The following is a 13,000-nucleotide window of genomic DNA, read 5'->3' as shown; positions in this document are numbered from 1 at the left end:
CTCCACCCACACACACCTTATTTTTTCATCATAAAACTTAATTACCTTGAGGTCCGAAATGAGTCTTCTAGTTCTCTCACACCTTTCACAGTGCCTGATACCATGTTGGGTGACTCCAGGAGTACTGTCGGTTTCTTGTTTGAGCGTAATTTCTCCAGGTCTCTAGCAGCAAGCAAGAAATGATAAATGACCTCATGTGAAAGCATGTTCCATGTCAAGATTATGTATTGTGTAATTAGATTCTGCTGTTAATCTTCATCTTTTATGTATAGTGGCCATAGGTAAGGAGAAGAGGTCATTTGACTCTTTTTTGTTGAGACTGCGTTCTTGAAGCAACCATGAAAAGAGGTATTTGGGGGGAGTGTGCATGAGTGTGTGTGTATGTGTGTGTGTGTGTGTGCACAGGAATAATGGTGGTGGGCAGAATAGGTTGAGTACATGATAGAGCAGAAAGCTATCGGTATCCCTTAATACAGGTGATTCGTTATACAGACTAGTCACTTAATATTGATGACAATTCCCTTTGCGCAGGAGACATAGAGAGATTAAGGAATTTGCTTTTCCTTGTCCTGTCTGTTGCCTTGGGCAAGGGAATCATCAGCCTCTCTGAGCCTTTGATAAGGCTCTGAGGAGTGCCTGGGATTGAACGTGCCAAGTCCCTGCCCACAGACCCTGGGTCCCACTTATATGCCCAATATGCATTCAGACTTTCAAACCGTTCATGCTGAGGCCCCAGCAGGTATAAAACTTGCTGCAGGACGTGCAGAGTTGCTTTAGGACCTGCAGCTATCAGGAAGTTACAGCTGCCAACTCACTCTTGAGGCACTGGGTGACCTTCCACTTACAAGGAGTTGGGGAGGTTTTGCTGAGAAAGTCACCCACAAGGGAAGAAAAGTCTGCTTAAGGTGATATGTAACCATCTAGGGAGATAAGGTGAACATCGGGAGGGGGGCATCATCAGAGATCTTTGAAATAGACAATGTGATGAAAATAGTAGTCAGTGTTTGTTACCAGCACTGTTCAGGAGTTTAGCTGATCAGGAGCCTGTTCCTGTGTCTTCACTGATAAAGAAAATGGGAGGTTTTTAAAGAAAGAGTGGTTTATTGTATGTAGCAGAGATCTGTTGGACAAATTGGTGTTAAGCAACCAGAGGTAAGCTCTGTTGGTAGAAAGTAGGGGAAGAAAGAGCTCAAGTGTGACTTGCTGCTGGTAAGTGCCCTCGGGTTGTTCTCTAAATACTTCTATCGCAAAGGGAATGAAATTTTAAAGCAGAAATTTAGGTTAAAAAGAATAATTGCTCTCCATTTTTGTTGTTGTTGTTTAGGGAAAAATAGTATTACCGGTTGGGAAAATCAAGTTAGTGATTGATGGAGTGTTTTGTAGTCTTGTTTGTGTGATATGGGATTTTGGCTTCATGGGTTAGAAAGTTCTGGGAGAGGGCGGGAAAGTAAGGGGGCCTCACAGTGTAGACACAGTCTGCATATTCCAGCTAGTCTTTCTGGAATCCCTGAAAATCCCCATGTGATGGGGAAAAGAGCTAAGGAAGTTTACACTGCTTCTGGGAGTTGGGGGGAGGGGGAGGCACGTGGCATGGGAGGGAAGTCAGCCAACAGGGAGAAGAAAACAGGATGGAAAACAAGTGGAGGGTACACGGAGGAGGACTGGGGTGAATAAGTGATTTCAGATCACATTTATCTTGGCGCCTGTTCTGAGGTTCTGCCTGATGGCTCCGTTCTCTTTCTCACTGAAGGCTGCCCTACCAAGCATGTCGATTCAAATATGGCAGAGCCGACCCGCAAAGCCTTACCCACTGAACCTCAGCATTTCCTAATAATTTCTTCCAGGAGCAGAGACATGGGATCTATGCTTCCCTATGGCTGCAATGGTTCTCTTACCACTGTCTGAGGCCTAACTGTGTGTTTTTGCACCCCAGGTATCAGTAGGAACACTGCTGTCCTATTTTTGCTATTCTGTGTAGAGTATTTGAGACAGAAAGCTCTGGGGTTGTGCAGAGTTGCATCTAATCTCTGCTCTTACACTCATGAGCTGCACAACTCTAGGTAATTCATCTAACTGCTTTCATTTTTGTGTTCTTTACCCACAAAACCAACATGTTAGCTCTAATGCCCAAACTCTGAGGGTGGTTTCTAAATATGAAGTGGATGCAGAGTGTTTAGTTCAGTACCTTGCTGACAGTAAATGCTGAGTAATGTCAGCCCTCCATGTCGTCATTATGATTTTCCTTTCCTGCTCTGGAAACTCTTATGTCTGTGCCCGGCAGAGGGGCTGTTGGGATGCTGGTTTGGACTTTACAGAATCTCCAGCAAGTCATCAGGTTCTCTCTGTTCTTGAACGGGTTGTTTAGATGAGGCAATTGGTCCCCAGAGTGTTTTCCTAACTGACGCCTCTACTCTTGGAGAACAGTAGCTCAAGCGGATCTGGTGTCTGGTTTTCAAATACTTCTTTCTCCAGGAAGGGAGCTCTTCGTCTGTAATCATCCTGTGATTGGGAAGGTCTGTCTTTCTCTCCTCACCCCTCCACACCTCCCAGTTTTCTGTGGCTGCAGAGATGGACAACTTCGAAGGAGAGAGTCTGCAAAGTCTGGGATGACATTGGGATCCAAGTGCAAACATGCAGTGGGTAGACACAAAGCCAGAGTCTCCCAGCAGCGGGGAGGCTGAAACCGTGTGAGTGTAGCACATGTGTGTGCATGTCATAGGACTGGTCCTTGTTCAGGGTAAAGGGAAAAGTCCCTCTGGGCTGGAACAGAACTCTGACAGCAACCAAGTCCAGTTTCCAGAAACAAGAAGGGAAAAGAGCCAGCCAGGCTATTTGGATTCTAAAACAGGAGACTTTATCATTATTTTTTTAAATTTTATTGTGGTAAAATCCTTAACATGAGACCTATCATTTTAATAAATTTTTAAGTGTGCCATCTGGTATTGTTAACTAAAAGTATAGTATTGTACAGCAGATCTCTAGAAATTATTCATCTTGTTTAACTGAAACCTTACGCTTGTTGGTTACCAACCTTCACCTTTCTCCCTCCTCTGAGCTCCAGGAAGCCACCATTCCACTCTTTGGTTCTGTGTATTTGACTTTACATCTGTGGAATCGCATTATATTTGTTCTTCTGTGACTGGTCTGTTTCACTTAGCATAATGTCCTCAAGGTTCAGACTGAATATCATCACTCTATTGTATGTGTGTACTCCACTTTCTTTACCCATTCATCTCCCTGACGGACTTACACCGTTTCCACACCCTGGCTATTGTGAAGAGTGCTGCAATGAACATGGGAAGGCTAATATCCTTTGAGATCTCGATAAATACCCAGAAGTGGGATTGCTGGGTCACCCATTCTATTTCCCATTTGTAACTTGTTTGGGAACCTCAGTAAGTTATCCTTGAGAACTATCCCATTTTGCATTCCCATCAACAGTGTACAACAGTTCCAATTTCTCTGCATGTTTGCCAATGCTTATCTTTTGTTTCTTTGATAATAGCCATCCTGGCAGGTGCTATCTCATTGTGGGGTTGCATTTACCCTTACTGGATGGTTAGCATTGTTGAGCATTTTTCATGTACATCTTAGCTGTCTGTATGTCTTCTTGGGATAAATGTCTGTTCGAGTCATTAGCCTATGTTTTAATTGGGTTTGTCTTTCTTTGGTATTGAATAGTAAGAGCTGCTTATATATTTTGGAGGTCAATTCCTCATGAGACATATGGCTTGCAAATATTTTTCTCCTTCCACAGATTGCCATTTCACTCTGTTGATCATTTCCTTTGCCACGCATAGGCTTTTCGTTCATTTAGTTCTATTTCTCCTCCTGATTTTTGTCTATTTTACTCTGCTTTTGGTGTCTTATCCCTGAAATAATTGTAAAGACCAATGTCATGAAGCTTTTCTCCTCTATTTTCTTTTAGGAGTTTTATTGAAACTAGGCTCCAGCCTGTGTGGGACACAGTTGTCTTTAGTGCACTTGTAATAATGTAGCAGAAACAGCAACGATAATTATATATTGAGAGGGTCTGCTCTGGGCCGGTGCCTGAGCCAATTGCTCTCCATCTACCATATCCTGTTGTCCTTAATGATGATTCTGTGAAGTGGGGGAGAACCCCAGCTCTGGCTGATTTGAATTCTGTGCATTCAGCTTTTATGCTATGCCAGTGCTAGGGAGAGCCTGGGCTCACTGTAGCAAGACTAAACATGAGCACAAAAAGGGTTGGGTTGAGTCTGTTGGATTGGTTTGTGGCTGAGCCCCAGGTGCAAGAGGACAGTGCTGTGATGGAAAAACAAAATAAAGATGATGTCCACGACAGTGTAACTGAGTTTAAACAAGACCTTATAACTTATTCCCTGGGTGGATGGATAACTTGGAATTTCAACAGCCAAAAACCCTGTCCAAAACAGTTTTTGACAATTTCCTTCAGTGTGACTTAAGTGTGGATGTTAGGTGCCCATTTGATCTCACTGTAAGCTGGCAATCGAGACTTCCTTCTGTGTTCCTCTCAGAAGCCTTGTGGTCAAGGTGCTAAAAGGACTCGGGGTGAGCCCCTGTACACAGGAGCCTCCACACTCTTGGCCATACTTGCCCCACTGAGGATCCCAGGACAGAGGCTTATCCTTGAGGAAAGGGAATGGGATGACATGAATTGATCTGAGGTTGTTGGTCCCTCTCCCTGCTCCTCACACTCTCAGCCCACTGCCAGGATCAACCTGCTCTTTCTAAAGTCCTCTTCACCCCAAGTTCTAGGTTGGTCAGAAAACATCAGCCACTCTCTACCAGAAACCTGGCTTTCTGTACACTGATGGCTTTAATTCACCATCAGAGTGGTAGTCATTAATACAAAAAAATTACATCTCTTGACTCCAGCATTTGGGGGGACAAGTTTCCTAGGGTTTTCCTACTCTGTAGGAATGATAAGTAGAGAAGGAAAGACAAAACATTCAGCTATGAATTTCTCCTCTTTTTTCTCTCCTTGTGCAGGGCTCCTATAGATTCTGGGTTGGAATATTAAAAAGTGCCTTATCTTTATTTTGGTTATTTTTGGGTGGGGCCATTAAGCACGTCATGCCCAACAAGTCTCTGTTAGATTACTGCTGACATAATTATCAACTTTTAAAGACATCAGGAAATCATTTTTCAAAAGATAAAATAAAAAATTAAGGTTTTCAAAAAGTGATCAACATTAAGCTTTATAAAATGAAAATATTTTAAAATAAATCATGGTGACCAAGTAAATTATCTTAGAATGACTTTGCCTCCTCTGTCATTATATTTTGAACAAATCAGAGGTTGAATTCAAGCATGAATCCTTTTGACTTTTATTTTTTCTCGGTCCTTTTGTATATATGTGTGTTCTTACTTTAATTTCCCCTTTCTTCAATTTGTTAGTGATGGTTTGTGCCTCTGGCCTCTGAGTCAAACAGAGAGCTGATCCACCCACCTTCTATTTCTCCTTCCACCTTTATAATGAAAACATCCTTAAATATGACATCCTTATAAACAAAAAGATTCAATTCAATAGCAATCTATTTAGAGAGGAAATTAATCTTTATGCTTGACTAACAATGTTTCTTCATTTGTTCATTCAAAAGCTATTTATTGAGGACCTATAATGGGATACATAGGGGGACAAAACAGAAAAAAATATATATGTGATGCATAAGCCAAGGATTTTGTGGGTTTGAAGGTGATATAAGTCACAGAAAAAAAAATAGAACAGAGGAGGGAGACTGGGAGTGCAAGGTTAGTTGAGGAGGGGGTAGATCTCATTAAAGAGAAAGTGAGGGAATGAGCTGGACAGATGCCTGGTGGAGGGGAATCTAAGACAGAGGAACCACGGTGCAAATGCTCAGAGATAGTGTGGGATATTCAAGGGAGAGGGAGGAGAAAGGTGTGCTGGGGGGTGGAATGATGGTAGGGTAGAGAGCATGGAAAAACCTGAATCAGAGAGGTGTAAAGGGTGGCAGACCACAGAGGGCTTTTTATTCATTATAGAGAATTTGGTCTTTATTGAATAAAAGGGAAGGTTTGAGAAGAAGAGTGATTGACAGGGTCACAATGTTTTCTGCTCTGAAAGTAGATTATAAGAGGAAAGGGAGAGACCAAAGAGATGAATTTGGAGGCCATTGCAATCATCCAGGGAAGAGAAAGAGGTAGCCTGGACCACCAGTAAGGCCATAACAAGGGGGCACGTGCTTGGGCCCTGAATATGCCTGGAAAGTAGATTCAGTGGGACTTGCTGATGGATTAGAGAGAATGTGTTGGAGAAAAAGAAGCTAAGGACCCCTCCAGGGACTCCTATCTATGCAGTTGTGAAGATGGAGTTACCATCAACCAGGCTGTTAAAAGAGATTGGAAGAGCAGGGTATTTTGTTTTTGTTTTTAAAAATTAATTAATTAATTAATTAATTAATTTTAATAAACACATAATGTATTTTTATCCCCAGGGCTACAGGTCTGTGAATCGCCAGGTTTACACACTTCACAGCACTCACCATAGCACATACCTCCCCAATGTCCATAACCCCACCCCCTCTCCCAAACCCCCTCCCTCCAGCAGCCCTCAGCTTGTTTTGTGAGATTAAGAGTCACTTATGGTTTGTCTCCCTCCCAATCCCCTCTTGTTTCATTTATTTTTCTCCTACCCCCTTAACCCCCCATGTTGTATCTCCACTTCCTCGTATCAGGGAGATCATATGAGAGTTGTCTTTCTCCAATTGACTTATTTCACTAAGCATGATACCTTCTAGTTCCATCCATGTCGTCGCGAATGGCAGCATTTCATTTCTTTTGATGACTGCATAGTATTCCATTGTGTATATATACCACCTCCTCTTGATCCATTCATCTGTTGATGGACATCTAGGTTCTTTCCATAGTTTGGCTATTGTAGACATTACTGCTATAAACATTTGGGTGCACGTGCCCCTTCGGATCACTATGTTTGTATCTTTAGGGGAAATACCCAGTAGTGCAATTGCTGGGTCATAGGGTAGTTCTATTTTCAACATTTTCAGAAACCTCCATGCTGTTTTCCCGAGTGGTTGCACCAGCTTGCATTCCCACCAACAGTGTAGGAGAGTTTCCCTTTCTCCGCATCCTCGCCAGCATCTGTCATTTCCTGACTTGTTAATTTTAGCCATTCTGACTGGTGTGAGGTGATATATCATTGTGGTTTTGATTTGTATTTCCCTGATGTAGAGTGATGTGTAGCACTTTTTCATGTGTCTGTTGGCCATCTGGATGTCTTCTTTGCAGAAATGTCTGTTCATGTCTTCTGCCCATTTCTTGATTGGATTATTTGTTATTTGGGTGTTGAGTTTGCTAAGTTCTTTATAGATTTGGACACTAGCCCTTTTTCTGATATGTCGTTTGCAAATATCTTCTCCCATTCTGTCAGTTGTCTTTTGGTTTCTGTTTCTTTTGCTGTGCAAAAGATTTTGATCTTGATGAAATCCCAATAGTTCATTTTTGCCCTTCTGTTGCCTTTGGCGATGTTCCTAGGAAGAAGTTGCTGTGGCTGAGGTCGAAGAGGTTGCTGCCTCTGTTCTCCTCAAGGATTTTGATGGATTCCTTTCGCACATTGAGGTCCTTCATTCATTTTGAGTCTATTTTTGTGTGTGGTATAAGGAAATGGTTCAATTTCATTTTTCTGCATGTGGCTGTCCAATTTTCCCAATACCGTTTATTGAAGATACTGTCTTTTTTCCACTGGACATTCTTTCTTGATTTGTCAAAGATTAGTTGACCATAGAGTTGAGGGTCTATTTCTGGGCTCTCTATTCTGTTCCATTGATCTATGTGTCTGTTTTTGTGCTAGTACCATACTGTCTTGATGATTACAGGTTTATAATAGAGCTTGAAGTCCGGAATTGTGATGCCACCAACTTTGGCTTTCTTTTTCAATATTCCTTTGGCTATTCGAGGTCTTTTCTGGTTCCATATAAATTTTAGGATTTTTTGTTCCATTTCGTTGAAAAATATGGATGGTATTTTGATAGGGATTGCATTAAAGTGTAGATTACTTTAGGTAGCATAGACATTTTCAGAGTATTTATTCTTCCAATCCAGGAGCATGGAACATTTTTCCATTTCTTTGTGTCTTCCTCAATTTCTTTCATGAGTACTTTATAGTTTTCTGAGTATAGATTCTTAGCCTCTTTGGTTAGGTTTATTCCTAGGTATCTTATAGTTTTGGGTGCAATTGTAAATGGGATTGACTCCTTAATTTCTCTTTCTTCTGTCTTGTTGTTGGTGTAGATAAATGCAACTTATTTATATGCATTGATTTTATATCCTGACACTTTACTGAATTCCTGTACAAGTTCTAGCAGTTTTGGAGTGGAGTATTTTGGGTTTTCCACATATAGTATTATATCATCTGCAAAGAATGATAGTTTGATTTCTTCTTTGCTGATTTGAATGCCTTTAATTTCCTTTTGTTGTCTGCTGAGGCTAGGACTTCTAGTGCTATGTCGAATAGCAGTGGTGATAATGGACATCCCTGCCATGTTCCTGACTTTAGTGGACAAGTTTTCAGTTTTTCTCCATTGAGAATGATATTTGCGGTGGGTTTTTCATAGATGGCATTGATAATATTGAGGTATGTGTCCTCTATCCCTACACTTTGAAGAGTTTTGATCAGGAAGGGATGCTGTACTTTGTCAAATGCTTTTTCAGCATCTATTGAGAGTATCATATGGTTCTTGTCTTTTCTTTTATTAATATGTTGTATCACACTGATTGATTTGCAGATGTTGAACCAACCTTGCAGCTCTGGAATAAATCCCACTTGGTGGTGGTGAATAATCCTTTTAATGTACTGTTGAATCCTATTGGCTAGTATTTTGGTGAGAATTTTCGCATTTGTGTTCATCAAGGATATTGGTCTGTAGTTCTCTTTTTTGATGGGATCCTTGTCTGGTTTTGGGATCAAAGTGATACTGGCCTCATAAAATGAGTTTGGAAGTTTTCCTTCCATTTCTATTTTTTGGAACAGTTTCAGGAGAATAGGAATTAGTTCTTCTTTAAATGTTTGGTAGAATTCCCCTGCGAAGCCATCTGGCTCTGGGCTTTTGTTTGTTTGGAGATTTTTGATGACTGTTTCAATCTCCTTACTGGTTATGGGTCTGTTTAGGTTTTCTATTTCTTCCTGGTTCAGTTCTGATAGTTTATATATCTCTAGGAATGCATCCATTTCTTCCAGACTGTCAAATTTGTTGGCATAGAGTTGCTCATATATGTTCTTATAATTGTCTGTATTTCTTTGGTGTTAGTTGTGATCACTCCTCTTTCATTCATGATTTTATTTATTTCTCTTTTATTTATTTCTATTTTCTCTTTTCTTTTTGGTAAGTCTGGCCAGGGGTTTATCAATCTTATTAATTCTTTCAAAGAACCAGCTCCTAGTTATGTTGATTTGTTCTATTATTTTTTTGGTTTCTATTTCATTGATTTCTGCTGTGATCTTTATGATTTCTCTTCTCCTGCTGGGTTTAGGGTTTCTTTCTTGTTCTTACTCCAGCTCTGTTAGGTGTAGGGTTAGGTTGTGTACTTGAGACCTTTCTTGTTTCTTGAGAAAGGCTTGTACCACTATATATTTTCCTCTCAGGACTGCCTTTGTTGTGTCCCACTGATTTTGAACTCTTGTGTTCTCATTATCATTTGTTTCTATGAATTTTTTCAATTCTTCTTTAATTTCCTGGTTGACCCATTCAGTCTTTGGAAGGATGCTGTATTTGGGTTCTTTCCAAATTTCCTCTTGTGATTGAGTTCTAGCTTCAGAGCATTGTGGTCTAAAAATATGCAGGGAATGATCTCAATCTTTTGATACCAGTTGAGACCTGATTTAGGACCCAGGATGTGATCTATTCTAGAGAATGTTCCATGTGCACCAGAGAAGAATGTGTATTCTGTTGTTTTGGGATGAAATGTTCTGAATATATCTGTGATGTCCATCTTGTCTAGTGTGTCATTTAAGGCCTTTATTTTCTTGTTGATCTTTTGTTTGGATGATCTGTCCATTTCAGTGAGGGGAGTGTTAAAGTCCCCTACTATTATTATATTATTGTTGATGTGTTTCTTTGATTTTTTTATTAATTGGTTTATATAGTTAGCTGCTCCCATGTTGGGGGCATAGATATTTAAAATTGTTAGATCTTCTTGTTGGACAGACCCTTTGAATATGATATAATGTCCTTCCTCAGCTCTTATTATAGTCTTTGGCTTAAAATCTATTTGATCTGATATAAGGATTGACACCTCTGCTTTCTTCTGATGTCCATTGGCATGGTAAATTGTTTTCCACCCCCTCACTTTAAATCTGGAGGTGTCTTTGGGTCTGAAATGAGTTTCTTGGAGGCAACATATAGATGGGTTTTGTTTTTTTATCTGTTCTGATACCCTGTGTCTTTTGATTGGGGCATTTAGCCCATTAACACTCAGGGTAACTATTGAGAGATATGAATTTAGTGCCATAGTATTGCCTGTAAGGTGACCGTTACTGTATACTGTCTTTGTTCCTTTCTGATCTACTACTTTTAGGCTCTCTCTTTGCTTAGAGGATCCCTTTCAATATTTCCTGTAGAGCTGGTTTGGTGTTTGCAAATTCTTTCAGTTTTTGTTTGTCCTGGAAGCTTTTTATCTCTCCTTCTATTTTCAATGATAGCCTAGCTGGATATCATATTCTTGGCTGTGTGTTTTTCTCATTTAGTGCTCTGAATATATCATGCTAGCTCTTTCTGGTTTGCCAGGTCTCTTTGGATAAGTCTGCTGCCAATCTAATATTTTTACCATTGCATGTTACAGACTTCTTTTCCCGGGTTGCTTTCAGGATTTTCTCTTTGTCACTAAGACTTGTAAATTTTCCTATTAGGTGACAGGGTGTGGACCTATTCTTATTGATTTTGAGGGGGGTTCTCTGCACCTCCTGGATTTTGATGCTTATTCCCTTTGCCATATTAGGGAAATTCTCTCCAACAATTCTCCCCAATATACCTTCTGCTCCCCTCTCTCTTTCTTCTTCTGGAATCCCAATTATTCTAATAATTGGTGTCACTTATCTCTCAAATTCTCCCCTTGTGGTCCAGTAGCTGTTTGTCCCTCTTTTGCTCAGCTTCTTTATTCTCTGTCATTTGGTCTTCTATATCACTAATTCTTTCTTCTACCTCATTTATCCTAGCAGTGAGAGCCTCCATTTTTTATTGCACCTCATTAATAGCTTTTTTGATTTCAACTTGGTTAGATTTTAGTTCTTTTATTTCTCCAGAAAGGGCTTTTATATCTCCCGAGAGGGTTTCTCTAATATCTTCCATGCCTTTTTCGAGCCCGGCTAGAACCTTGAGAATCGTCATTATGAACTCTAGATCTGACATATTACCAATGTCTGTATTCATTAGGTCCCTAGCCTTTGGTACTGCCTCTTGTTCCCCCCCCCTTTTTTTTTTTTTTTTTTGTGGTGAGTTTTTCTGCCTTGTCATTTTGTCCAGATAAGAGTATGTGAAGGATCAAGTAAAATACTAAAAGGGTGGCAGAGACCCAGGAAAATATGCTTTAACCAAATCAGAAGAGACCCCAAATCATGGGGGGGGGTGAGAAAGGGGATAAAAAGAGGTTCAGAAAAAAAAAGAAACAATTTAAAAAAGAAAATGAATAAAGAAAAAATATAAAAAAGAAATATATATATATATATATATATATATATATATATATATATATATTAGATAAACTAGTTAAAAATGTTAAAAAAGAAAAGGGTAAAAGTTAAAAAAATTTAGCAGAAGAAGAAAAAAATTGAAAAAAAAATTAAGTTAACTGCAAGACTAATGAATCATGGGGAGAAAGCCATGAGTTCTGTGCTTTGCTTTCTCCTCCTCTGGAATTCAGCTGCTCTCCTTGGTATTGAACCTGCACTCCTTGGTAGGTGAACTTGTTCCTGGCTGGATTTCTTTGTGATCTTCTGGGGGAGGGGCCTGTTGTAGTGATTCTCAAGTGTCTTTGCCCCAGGCAGAATTGCACCGCCCTTACCAGGGGCCAGGCTGAGTAATCCGCTTGGGTTTGCTTTCCAGAGCTTTTGTTCCCTGAACGCTTTCTGTAGAGTTCTGGAGGATGGGAATGAAAATGGTGGCCTCCCAGTCTCCGGCCCAGAGGAGCAGAGAGCTTGGGCCCCCACTCCTCAGTGCGCCCTCAGAGAACAACGCCCAATCACTCCCATCTCCCTGGCCTCTGGCCGCGCTCCAAGCTCACCCAGGCTGTGACCGGTTCAAGGTAACCCCCAGCTGAGAGCTCATTCCTCGGCTCTGTCTCTGTTGCCGGCTTCCCTGTTGTAATACCTGCAAGCTCTGCTACACTCAGACACCCCCGATCCTTCTGTGACCCTGCGGGACCTGGGGTCATGCTGACCCCGAGTGGGCTTCACCCCAGTTTAGCCTCTGGAGCAATGTGCCTCAGCAGAACAGACTTTTAAAAGTCCTGATTTTGTGCTCCGTTGCTCTGCCGCTTGCCAGGAGCCAGCCCCTTCCCCTACCATCTATCTTCCTGTCCCTTTGGATTCACTTCTCTGCCAGTCCTACCTTTCAGAAAGTGGTTGATTTTCTGTTTTTAGAATTGCTGTTCTTCTTCTCTTTGATCTCCCATTGGATTTGTAGGTGTTTGCAATGTTTAGGTAAGCTATCTAGCTGATCTCCTGCTACCTGATGTAGTCTCATCCTGCTACTTCTCCGCCATCTTGACTCCTCTCTGGAAGAGCAGGTTTTGGTGGAACAGGTGATGTTTAGAGCCAGGACTCTTGGGGGAGGTCATGGAAAGGATGTGACTGTTGGTTTCCCCTCAAGCTGGAAGTCAGAAGCTCCTCCCTGCCTCCCCTATCCTTGGAATGTGTGTCCTGCTTGCTTCCTCCACTCCCAGAGGCTGCTCCAAAGACATACACTTGAGAGAGCAATGTGGTGTTAAGACCATCTGGATGGTCTACACTACTGAACCCAGTAAAATC

General features: G+C 41.1%; 1 protein-coding gene across 5 annotated transcripts in view; it reads left to right on the top strand.

Moving 5' to 3' along the window:
• Positions 1–771: 771 nt before the first annotated feature.
• Positions 772–13,000, top strand: part of IL1RL1 (interleukin 1 receptor like 1) — a 40,851-nt gene continuing 28,622 nt past the window's right edge. For 2 of the 5 annotated variants that reach the window (XM_004753059.3, XM_004753060.3), the window contains exon 1: positions 774–1,209. The gene's annotated coding sequence lies outside the window, so the exon portion shown is untranslated. Of the gene's footprint in view, positions 1,210–13,000 lie in introns of all 5 variants that reach the window. The other 3 variants (XM_045077630.1, XR_006606000.1, XM_013056390.2) reach the window with 3 other exon arrangements.

The sequence above is a fragment of the Mustela putorius genome, unplaced genomic scaffold (assembly GCF_011764305.1).
Source record: "Mustela putorius furo isolate JIRA1106 unplaced genomic scaffold, ASM1176430v1.1 tig00000224_pilon_pilon_pilon, whole genome shotgun sequence".
NCBI classification, from domain to species: domain Eukaryota; kingdom Metazoa; phylum Chordata; class Mammalia; order Carnivora; family Mustelidae; genus Mustela; species Mustela putorius.
This window is presented reverse-complemented; position numbering and strand designations above follow the sequence as displayed.